This window comes from Zootoca vivipara, chromosome 7, assembly GCF_963506605.1.
Source record: "Zootoca vivipara chromosome 7, rZooViv1.1, whole genome shotgun sequence".
NCBI lineage: Eukaryota > Metazoa > Chordata > Lepidosauria > Squamata > Lacertidae > Zootoca > Zootoca vivipara.
In genome coordinates, this window is record NC_083282.1 from 21373956 (window position 1) to 21386128 (window position 12173).

Below are 12173 nucleotides of genomic sequence, written 5' to 3' on the forward strand. Positions count from 1 at the left end.
AGGAGAGTCCACTTCCAAGGGAGTCTGCTCCACTGTAGCTTTTAAATCTGCCTTGGCTCTTACATTTTATCATCTGCTCTTTGATTTCTTTTAATTTAATTTGTTTTAATGCCACATTACATCTTATTGCTTTACTATTTATTTATTTTTTAAGAAAAACGGTTTGTGGGCATTTTGGTTTGGCAGCGGCCTGGGTGTTTCAATCTGTGGTTACATCCAGACACCGGGTTACAAAAGGTGCAACCACACTTGAGAGACTGACTTGTTGCAGTTGTGCAAACAGTGATTTATTTTTATTTACCATTTTTATTATTATGAATATCTATAAGCCACCCTTTACCATGGTGAGATACATAACAACAACAACAACAACAACAACAACAACAACAACAACAACAACAACAACAACAACAAACATACATGCCACCCATCTGACTGGCTTCCCCCAGCCATTCTGGGAGACTTCCAACAAATTAAAACACAATAAGAAAATAAAACAACATATGTCATAAAACTTCAGTTTAAACCGTAGCTTAAAGAGCAATCAAAAATAAAAAACAGCTCTGCAGAAGGGGGATCATTCCCTTTATGTTTATCCTACAGTACACCCTCAAGGTCTGGGCAGAAAGGTGTGTCGTGACCTATTAACAGAAAACATAGAATGACTGAACCTCAGGGGGGAGACATCATTCCACAAACTAGTTGAGGAGACGGGAGGAACAGAGCAAAACAGGATGAGAAAATTAGGCTGAGAATGTGACTGGATGTGGATAAGAAATATCTCGTTAAAAATCACTGAAATCTTTTTCTGATTGATAAGGCGGTAGGTACCAAACCAGGAAGTTCCCACCTCTTCTTCTTCTTCTTCTTCTTCTTCTTCTTCTTCTTCTTCTTCTTCTTCTTCTTCTTCTTCTTCTTCTTCTTCTTCTTCTTAACTACTAGATTAAAGTCACACAAACCTCCATGGCTCCCATTCTTCAGAATGGTCCAACTCTTGGTAATTTTCTGTCTCACACTAATTTCTCACACTGAATTAAATGCTGAGAAGAAGCCATATATGGTAGAAATGACCTTCTATTAAAACAATTTTTGGCTCCTATCTTAGGAATTTCAGAAATTGCATGCCTGTAGTAGACTCATTTGTAATCAGTCTAGCTGCCTGGAATGCAACAAGCGACTGAGCTCATTTTCTAATTACTAACATCAGCAAGAATAACTGTCACACAGCACTGGAAGAAGAAGAAAAATGTTATCATTGCACAGAAGTCAGCTATTTGCTTCATTAAAACTGGCCTATTGCCTTAAATATAGAGTAGGAGAATCAGTTTTGGGGTATTATACAGTGTAGAAAACTGAGGGTGGAGGGTTGGGAATGCAATTTTATGCTGGGAAAGGACTTGTAAAGGAAGCACTGTGAATCAACTTAGTCATTTATTCAATAATAAAGCAGTAGTAATTATGCAAGCATATTATCTCTCAATTGATTAATAGGATTGGATTATTGTTAATATATCTAATATGTTAAATAGTGGGCTTGTGATAACACAGGCATTTATTTTTTAAATAATTAATAAGAATGCAGTCTGTTTTGCCTGAATCTCTAAGCATTTTGTTCAGTCTGTCTAGAGATCCATCATTCTCAAAACCGGTAGGGAATTAGAATAGTGGCACATTCTCCTAGTTATTTTTGTTGTTGTTCTTGCCTCAGTTAATGGATTACATGCTTATATAATCATGGAGTAGAAGGCTGTGAGTCAGATAGCCAACTCTTTCCATTCCTGGGATTCTGGGGTTGTGTGCCGTCCCCCCCCCACTTCCTTGCTTTTTGTTCCCACATAACTGAAATTGACAAATTCTATGAAGACTTACAACACCTTCTAGAAATGACACCAAAGAAGGATGTTCTTCTCATTATAGGGGATTGGAATGCTAAAGTAGGGAATCAAGAGATAAAAGGAACAACTGGCAAGTTTGGAGTTCAAAATGAAGCAGGGCAAAGGCTAATAGAGTTCTGTCAAGAGAACAAGCTGGTCATCACAAACACTCTTTTCCAACAACACAAGAGACGACTCTACACATGGACATCACCAGATGGGCAGCATAGAAAACAGATCGATTATATTCTCTGCAGCCAAAGATGGAGAAGCTCTATACAGGCAGCAAAAACAAGACCTGGATCATCAGCTTCTTATAGCAAAATTCAAGCTTAAACTGAAGAAAGTAGGAAAAACCACTGGGCCAGTAAGATACAATCTAAATCAAATCCCTTATGAATACACAGTGGAAGTGAGGAACAGGTTTAAGGATTTAGATTTGGTGGACAGGTTGCCTAAAGAACTATGGATGTAGGCTCGTAACATTACGAAAACCATCCCAATGAACTATGGATGGAGGCTCGTAACATTACGAAAACCATCCCAATGAAAAGGAAATGCAAGAAAGCAAAATGGCTGTCCAACGAGGCCTTACAAATAGCGGGGGAGAGAAGGCAAGCAAAATGTGAGGGAGATAGTGAAAGATAAAGGAAACTGAATGCAGATTTCCAAAAAATAGCAAGGAGAGACAAGAGGGCCTTCTTAAACGAGCAGTGCAAAGAAATAGAGGAAAAGAACAGAATGGGGAAAACCAGAGATCTGTTCAAGAAAATCGGAGATATGAAAGGAACATTTCGCACAAAGATTACCATAATAAAGGACAATAGTGGTAAGGACCTAACAGAAGCAGAAGACATCAAGAAGAGGTGGCAAGGATACACAGAGGAATTATACCAGAAAAATATGGAGGTTTCGTACACCCCGGGTAGTGTGGTTGCTGACCTTGAGCCAGACATCTTGGAGAGTGAAGTCAAATGGGCCTTAGAAAGCACTGCTAATAACAAGGCCAGTGGAAGTGATGATATTCCCGCTGAACTATTTAAAATTTTAAAAGATGATGCTGTTATACTCAATATGCCAGCAAGTTTAAAAAAAAACTCAGCAATGGCCAGAGGATTGGAGAAGATCAGTCTACATCCCAATCCCAAAGAAGGCCAGTGCTAAAGAATGCTCCAACTACCGCACAATTGCCCTCATTTCACACGCTAGCAAGGTTATGCTTAAAATTCTACAAGGCAGGCTTAGGCGGTATGTGGAGTGAGAACTCCCAGATGTGCAAGCTGGATTTCGAAGGGGCAGAGGAACCAGAGACCAAATAGCAAACATGCGCTGGATTATGGAGAAAGCTCGAGAGTTACAGAAAAACGTCTGCTTCTGCTTCATTGACTATGCAAAAGCTTTTGACTGTGTCAACCACAGCAAACTATGGCAAGCTCTTAATGAAATGGGAGTGCCTGATCACTTCATCTGTCTCCTGAGAAATCTCTATGTGGGACAAGAAGTTACAGTTAGAAATGGATATAGAACAACTGATTGGTTCAAAATTGGGAAAGGAGTACGACAAGGTTGTATATTGTCTCCCTGCTTATTTAACTTATATGCAGAATTCATCATGCGAAAGGCTGGACTAGATGAATCCCAAACTGGTATTAAGATTGCTGGAAGAAATATCAACAACCTCAGATATGCAGATGACACAACCTTGATCGCAGAAAGTGAGGAGGAATTAAAGAACCTTTTAATAAAGGTGAAAGAGGAGAACGCAAAATATGGTCTGAAGCTCAACATCAAAAAACCAAGATCACGGCCACTGGTCCCATCACCTTCTGGCAAATAGAAGGGGAAGAAATGGAGGCAGTGAGAGATTTTTCTTTCTTGGGCTCCTTGATCACTGCAGATGGTGACAGCAGTCACGAAATTAAAAGACGCCTGCTTCTTGGGAGAAAAGCAATGACAAACCTTGACAGCATCTTAAAAAGCAGAGACATCACCTTGCCGACAAAGGTCCGTATAGTTAAGGCTATGGTTTTCCCAGTGGTGATGTATGGAAGTGAGAGTTGGACCATAATCGCCGAAGAATTGATGCTTTTGAATTATGGTGCTGGAGGAGACTCTTGAGAGTCCCTTGGACTGCAAGACGATCAAACCTATTCATTCTAAGGAAATCAGCCCTGAATGCTCACTAGAAGGACAGATCGTGAAGCTGAGGCTCCAATACTTTGGCCACCTCATGAGAAGAGAAGACTCTCTGGAAAAGACCCTGGTGTTGGGAAAGATTGAGGGCACTAGGAGAAGGGGACGACAGAGGACAAGATGGTTGGACAGTGTTCTCAAAGCTACCAACATGAGTTTGACCAAACTGCGGGAGGCAGTGGAAGACAGGAGTGCCTGGCATGCTCTGGTCCATGGGGCCACGAAGAGTCGGACACAACTAAACGACTAAACAACAACAAAGTGTTTTGAAATATTTGTCACCATGGATAAAGTTAGGGGGAAGCAAATGTCTATCTCTGTGTAAATGGAAATCAAACCCCACACGCAGGACCCTCACCCACCCTTCCTCCTTAAAATTGGAAAGTGAAATATATAGCCCAAGTTACAGGTAGGTAGCCGTGTTGGTCTGGATCGAAGTAAAATAAAAAAAATTCCTTCAGTAGCACCTTAAAGACCAACTAAGTTTTTATTTTGGTATGAGCTTTCATGTGCATGCACACTTCTTCAGATGCGTATCTGAAGAAGTGTGCATGCACACGAAAGCTCATACCAAAATAAATACTTAGTTGGTCTTTAAGGTGCTACTGAAGGAATTTTTTTTATATAGCCCAAGGCATTTCAGTGAATTCTTTGACATATTCTGTAAAGAAAAGCAAAAGCAAACCTAATAACAACAAGTAAGCGTTTTCACAGCAAAGTAAGTCTTTTGGAATGTTGATGTGCTATTCCTTAGGTATTTAGCTTCATATAGAGCAATCAATTAGCACAGCAAATATTATCATAGTAGCTCATTACAGAATGTGAAAAGGAAGACTCAAATAGTGTTTTATTTAAGGGAAGAGACATTGGAGCTCATCAAAAGGATCTTTGCAGAGGCTCATTTTGCATTCTGCAGCGACAAACCCGCTGCCACTATTGGAGTCGGCCTGCTATTCATAACTGCAAAGGGAATTTCTTATGGAGGATGCCTCTATGGTTGCTTCAATGACATTTTGGTTCTCAGTAGAAACACATTCAATTCCACATAGTAATCGTGCTTTAATAACAGCTGAAAATATGTTTTATGGTGGATGTTGATAACTCAACGCTTATCCCACATATAGAAATTCAGATAATTGGAATTTCTCATAGCCCTGGATGCAGTTGAGGCCACTGGAGAATACGTTGATATAGAAGTTTAAAATCAATAGACTGTGTTTTGGTTAGTTTTGAGAGCTCTGTTGTGTGCTTAATATACTATATTTGTATCATGGGTTCTGGTTCCTGTAAATCGGAGGTCTCCCTCTCTTGAATGAATGAGGAGATAAGCAATTGAATTTGAAAGATTCTTTATGCAACAGAAAAGCAATTTTGTTCCTGGTTATCAAAGGGCAGGAAACAAACTAGCAATTGAATGCTAAATATTTATAACCCTTGGGCTCCTGATACATCCTGGACCTATAACTGACACACACACACACACACACACACACACACACACACACACACACACTGATAAAAGAGTAGAAATAGGGGCTTCTTGAAAGCTGAGTGACATTTGGCTGCGGAACTTTGCTAGCAGTTAAATCTCCTCTCGTTTCATCCACTCTCTCTGAAAATTACTCAGTGGGATTTCAATCTGTTGTTTTCCTCTAAATTATTTTCTAAAGGAGGGGAGGGGAGGAGAAGGTGTTACCATGGATGCTAACTTAAATATTAACTTGTAAAAGGATAAATGAAACGGTGCGTGTGCATGTGTGTCGAGAGAAACCCAGAACCGAGCGTGTATTCAGCTAAAACAGGAACAAACGTGACTTGAAGTTGACCGGCAAGTACTGTAGTTGGACCGCAGTGCCCAGCTGTGACCTATTGTTCTCCTGCAGTGCAGTGTGTAGCATTAGCTCTGTTTCTCCCTTTTAAACTCTTCAGTGAGACTGGCTTTTTTCTTCTTCCTTCCTTCCTCATGGCGTTATCAGGCTTTGCCTCATTTGGAAGAGAAAGCTGTACAGTGTTTGTCTTCCACATCTCTTTATTACCAGTCGATAAGCTGGAATAAAGACAAATAAAGGCAAGCTTTATTAGGTCATATATGCTGCCGGGTACATTCCCAGCAGAAAGGAGGAACTCAAATGTGGTGGATAGACAAATAAATAAATAAATAAATAAATAAATGCAGCAGATGATCTCGTGATCTGGGAGAGAATGTTGCTTCTCTTTTCTTTCCTCTGGCCATGATTGGTTGTTCACACATTACTCTGAACACAGGTATACATGGATAAGTGTTTGTTTGAAAGAGTGCACACTTGTTCATTTGTACAGCTCAAATGTTGGTGGACACAGGTACATGGACTGTACACTCATTGAACATTGCATGTGAACTGCTGTACAAGTGTACAGTTCAACTGTTAACAGGTACATAGATTGTATACTTGTCAAATGTGAGTGTACTAAAGCCAACATTGCTTTTATTCAGAAGGGGGCATTGGATTCTTTTAAGGCTGGTGGCTAAAAGAAGAAGAGATCATGTTCAGAAAGGAGAGAGGGAGGATTTTGTCCACATGTTATGCTGACTGGGGTGGGTTGCTGCGGAACACAGTGTTTCTATGACAAATTTCCTGCAGCTATAACCTATAAACTGATACGTGCAATTGTCAGAAAAATATATTAGTGGTGCCCCTTCATCAATGGCTAGCAGAAAAACATATAGGAAGGATATAGGAAGCTGCAAATATTTGGTTATCTGGCTCAGTACTACTCTGACTGGCAGCAGCACTCTGGAGCTTGAGGCAGAGGGATCTTCTGCATGAACTGCTTGCATGATCATTTTCATGGGGGAAGCCAGAGATTGAAACTGGGACCTTCTGTGTAGAGCTTATCTTCGTCTTTGGCAATCACTTATAGCTGAGTACAGTAAGATTGTCTTCCATAAACACAGTTTTAACAGTGGGTCTGTAAGTGACTGTGGAGGCCAATTCTGGATCCACACATCCTTCCACAGTGGGGACATAGGTTTCTGGGTGGGAGTTGATCACGGTGAGGGTTTGCCAAGCATGCCTTCCTCTTAGCACGTTTCTGCCTTTGATCCTGAGTCTGAGTGTCTTCAAAGTCCACGGCACCTTTGGTAAAGGCTGTTCTCCAATTGGAGTGATTGCTGGCCAGTGTTTACCAGTTTCTGGTGTTCATACTACATTTTTTTTAGCTTTGCCTTGAGAGAGTCTTTAAACCTCTTTTGTTGACCACCAGCATTACGCTTTCCATTTTTAAGTTCGGAGTAGAGTAATTGCTTTGGAAGATGATAATCAGGCATCCGCACAACATGACCAGACCAATGAAGCTGATGTTGAAGAATCATCACTTTGACACTGATGATAGGGTTTATGACTGAGCTATGGCCCCCACACTTCATGCAGATGCAGGGACTGCCGACATGATAGCGGCAATCCATAACACAATGTGTCACAGTTGGGATTGGTAGTGGAGAGCTGACCACAGACACTTGGTTATTGGTGGTGTCATGTTGAGTGCTATCTGTGCTTTGTCACTTTGTGGCTTCTAGACAACATGCTCTTTTATTGAGCATTCATTCTGATTTGTTTGGGGGAGCTTAGAGCATATTGTGTCAAAGCAAGTGTTACCCAACACTTCCCCATGGATTTTCTGGTCGCTTTCCCTATCACAAAATGTCCAATCTTTTGGGGAAGGATGTTTGTTGTGCAAGACCTCCCAGTCACCTATAATTTTCCAACTTTAATTTGTTTGCATGTGGTTGAATCCCAACAGAAAATGGCGGCAGCCTGGGAGCAACCCGAGGCGGTTTTAAGAGTCTACTACACTGAACACAGATACATTATTGAAAAGCTGGTCTTTGCTGACCTAAGACGATTAACATGACAACTTGTTGAAGCACATTGATGTGCCCTGCAAAGGGGGGGAAATCTAATTTCTTTGTCATATTAAACTAATGATGCTGAATCTCCATAGGTAGAAACTCCTGGTGCTGCCATCATACAAGTTTGAAATAATAGCAGGAGTTAAAATGTTGCTTTTTTTTTTTTAAAAAAAAACTTATTTATTACTTTATCTGATCTGGTAAGGAGCTGGTTAATAGCATATTTCTCCCCAGTCTTTTAAGCCCTGATTTGAGACTGTTTGTGTGTGTGTGTGTTTTTTTTTTAAAAAACTGAATGAATGCACTTTGCTTATCCTTTATAAGTGGAACTTAAAAACAGAACTGCAATTTTACTTAATAGCTATAAACCATTACTCTAATGGTTCAACAAATACCTTGGAGGATACACAAGATTATTCCAGCCTCCTAGCTCGCCTCCCCCCCCCCCCGGCAAAAGGGCTTAATATTAAATAAATGCCACCTCCCATTGGGTACAGCAGTAATCCCCTGCTCATTTGAAAGACGAAGGTAAGAACTGAAAGTGTTTTAGAATAAATGTTCAGGGACAGATGCAAGAAAATCTGTCACCAGATTATCATTTTATGCTGGAAATGGCAAATCCTTTCTTTTCTTTTTTTAAAAATCTTTCCATTATCACTTCGAACACATCATGGTAAAATGCAAACGTAAATGGAGAGTTAGGCACACAAATGGCTTATATCTGACATATTGTCCTGGGCAGCAAGAATTATCTGATTCCTCACTCCTCCAAGATGTAGCTTCACCCTTGAAAAAAAGATTTGATGGTGTGTTTAGATTGACAATTGGAAGAACCAGAAAGACTTTGCAATTGCTCTATTAAGGCAATAACTTGAGCTTTTCGGATATTCTTTTCTCCCTACTTTAAAAGTTAAGTCATGACACCTCTTTAGCTATCAAAAGCTGATCTATGAAATTTATCTGAAGTTAGCTGTGCATTAACATGAAAAAAAGGGAAGTGCAATTTCAGCCAAGTAAAAATGAATCACAAGGCTAAGGACTAGTTGCTCATGGAAAACAGGTAATTTATAATATAGAAAGCTATGTTAATGTGTCGTATGATTGCGCCAATACAACGCCACATCTTCACTGATCAAAATACTCTCTACATGGAACAACTGGATCTGCTAGACAAAAGTAGAACTTAATAAACATCTAAACAACCGAACTGACCATGGTTCTACAGTAAAATACAACAACAAGAACAAGAACAACAACAACAACAAGAACAACAACTTTACATGCAGTATCTTGTAATCCTTACAACAATGCAGTCAAGGAGGTTGTCTCCATATTGCAGTTGTTGGGCTAAGAGTGAGGGAGAATTACTTGCCCCAAAGCCAATGGCTGGGTTTGAACCAAAGTCTTCCTGAATTTTGGCTCAATCTATCAGCCATTGCACTGCTCTAGCTTAAAGATGTGTACAGGACATCCAAAAGAAGAATGCACTTAAACTTGCTATGGTGGACTCTACATTGTCTGTGACGCAGAACTGGATGAAGGAAACCCAACAAGCAAGCAATTTGTGCATTCCCCTTCCACACTTTTTGGAACACATGCAAAATGGCTCACTCAAAAATGTAAAATAGAATGATGGATCTATTTTGTTCATGTTCCATACATTGAATTCTCCACAATATTTGCTTTTGATTAGGAAACTTGAATGTTGCTTGCCAGAGTTTAGTTACGGTGGTAATGAAGTGAAGCAACAAAACATAATCTGCCAGTGAATTGGAAATCACCATGGATAAAGGTACCTATTCAATTCCTAATGCTCCACTCTGATTCCAGTTCCTCTTTTGATATGTCGCTGCACCTGTATTTGTCCTCACAAACTACTTCATTAGTGTGTGTGTGTGTGTGTGTGTGTGTGTTCAACGAGAAAATGACAGCAGCATGGAGCATAACATTCAGATGGAAAAATAGCATCCTAAGGATTCTTCCCAATTGCATAAAGTAATCTCTTTGAAAATGACACAAAAACTGTTCCAAGATTTCTAAAAATGCCTCACTAGGCACAAACACACATAATGAGCTGATAACATACCAATTAGCCTCTTTCTCAGGCTGAGAGGAGAGGGAAAGATACAGGAGGCAGAGGAGATTCTCTCTTCCCCTCTGCTTACTCCCCCCACCAAGGAAGATCAAACAGCTAGCTAGCTTATTTTGCAGATGGATCAACAGCTACACCAGCATGTGTCTCAACACACAGGTGTTCCTCCAGGTTTCCTACCCTCCCTTCCTGAGCCAGCCAGCTTTTTTTTTTTGGGTAAGATGGAAACAAATAATGAATCATCAACAGAAGCATGAGGCAAGGTAAAGTTATCTCCATCATATCACCAGAGAAAAACCACAGAATTCACATTTTTTGTCCATCATTTCATTCTCGGCTGTGTGTATGTGTATATGTACAATTACCTAGAAGGAAAACCCTATTGATTCAATGGGCCTTATGAGTAGACATGCCGAGGATTGAACTGTAAGTGAAGTAATACACACTATCATCTATCAAAAGGTGAGGGAGGCATAAGGCTACTATGGGTAGATCTACACACAGGAAGAAAACGTTATAAATAAGTCAAAAATTTAATTGTTATAAAAAAGAAAAAACCCGCTATGAAAAATCGCAAATAATTATTTTGCTCTCCAGCACCATCTGGTGTTGCATGTTTATAATGCATTCAAAACACTGTTCTTTTATTATTAATGTAGCTGAATCCTATGTTGAGAGTTTTAAATTCCTATGTTGAGAGTTTAAAATACCTGGCAAAGTTTGGTAATACCTGAGCAGGCATGGGCAACTGGGTCCTGGTCATTTCATTTGTCCCCTTGTAGCCCTTCCAACATGTCCACCATAAGACATGTTCCAAAGATGTGAAAAATGAAGAGTTGGTTCCAGTTTTGTTTGCTCAGAGCATGACTAGGTCTGGATCCAACCTGTGAGGGGGAAAGAGTACAGAGAGCCCCCCCATCCTGAGGAGCAGCTCCTCCACCAGCAGCGGCGCCAGCGGGGAGGGGGAAGAGTCCAGTGAGGAAGGAGGAAGAAGGAGACGGGGCTCTGGCAGGATAGCAGAGCCTTTGCTGCACGTGGGAGAGGAAGAGAGAGAGGGGGAAGAGGGGGAGAAGGAAAACATGGAAAGGAGATCCTTTTTCCCTCCGGTTCCGGAATTACGCAGGAGGAAGCGCGGGAGGAGATTTGGGGTGCCCAGACTCTTATGTTGGAAGAAGACGCGGAGCGTGCCATTTCAGGGTTCTGGGTCAGACTGAGAGGATGTGTCCTGTATAGCTCTAGCACTGTAAATAGCCTGCACTTAATAAAAGCATGAAAAGGCAAAGGTCTGGAGAGTCGTTACTCTAGAGTAGTCGCAACACATCCCCTGTGACACAACCCAAAAGTATTTCACACTTATATTCCCCCCTTTTGTACATAATATGTCAGGTAAAGTTAAAGTTAAAGGTAAAGGAGCCCTGGACTCATATGAGTCTGTTCTTAAGCAGATGCTGAGAGAAGGCAGCCCCATCTCCTCTCTTCAAGTTGACCTTGCCTACACAATATTTCAGATGAGCCAGTACAGTGGTACCTAGTTTATGAACTTAATACATTCCAGAAGTCTGTTCTTTAAACCAAAACTGTTCTTAAACTGAGGTGCGCTTTCCCTAATGAGGCCTTCTGCTGCCAGTGCCCTTCCACCATTCGGATTCCATTCTTAGACCGAGGTAAAGTTCGCAAACTGGGACACTTCCGGTTTTGCGGAGTTCGTAACCCGAATTGTTCATAAACAGGACTGAGGTACCTGAGGTACCACTGTACTGTACTATAAAAATGGGTGGTAATATCCTCCTATTCTTGTCTGGCTTGGCAAATATATTCAGCAGCACTCGTATTCCTGGTAGACAAATGATACAGTTGGCTAATGCCATGGAATCCAACATTGTCCCTAGATGAACAGGGGTGGGTAACCTGTTGGAATACATGGCCTTTAATTAACAGTCACGGTACTATTGAGAAAGAAACAGTCAGTAAATGGTTAAAGTGTTTAGGAACAGAAAGCCGAGTGGCCTTCCTTAGTTGTCTTATTACTGTAGTTTCTCTTTCACCTTTCCTGCTTGTGTTGGTTGTACCTAGAAATGCCTGGTGATAGTAAGTGAAAGATCCTGTTTAAACTCGACAGCCATGT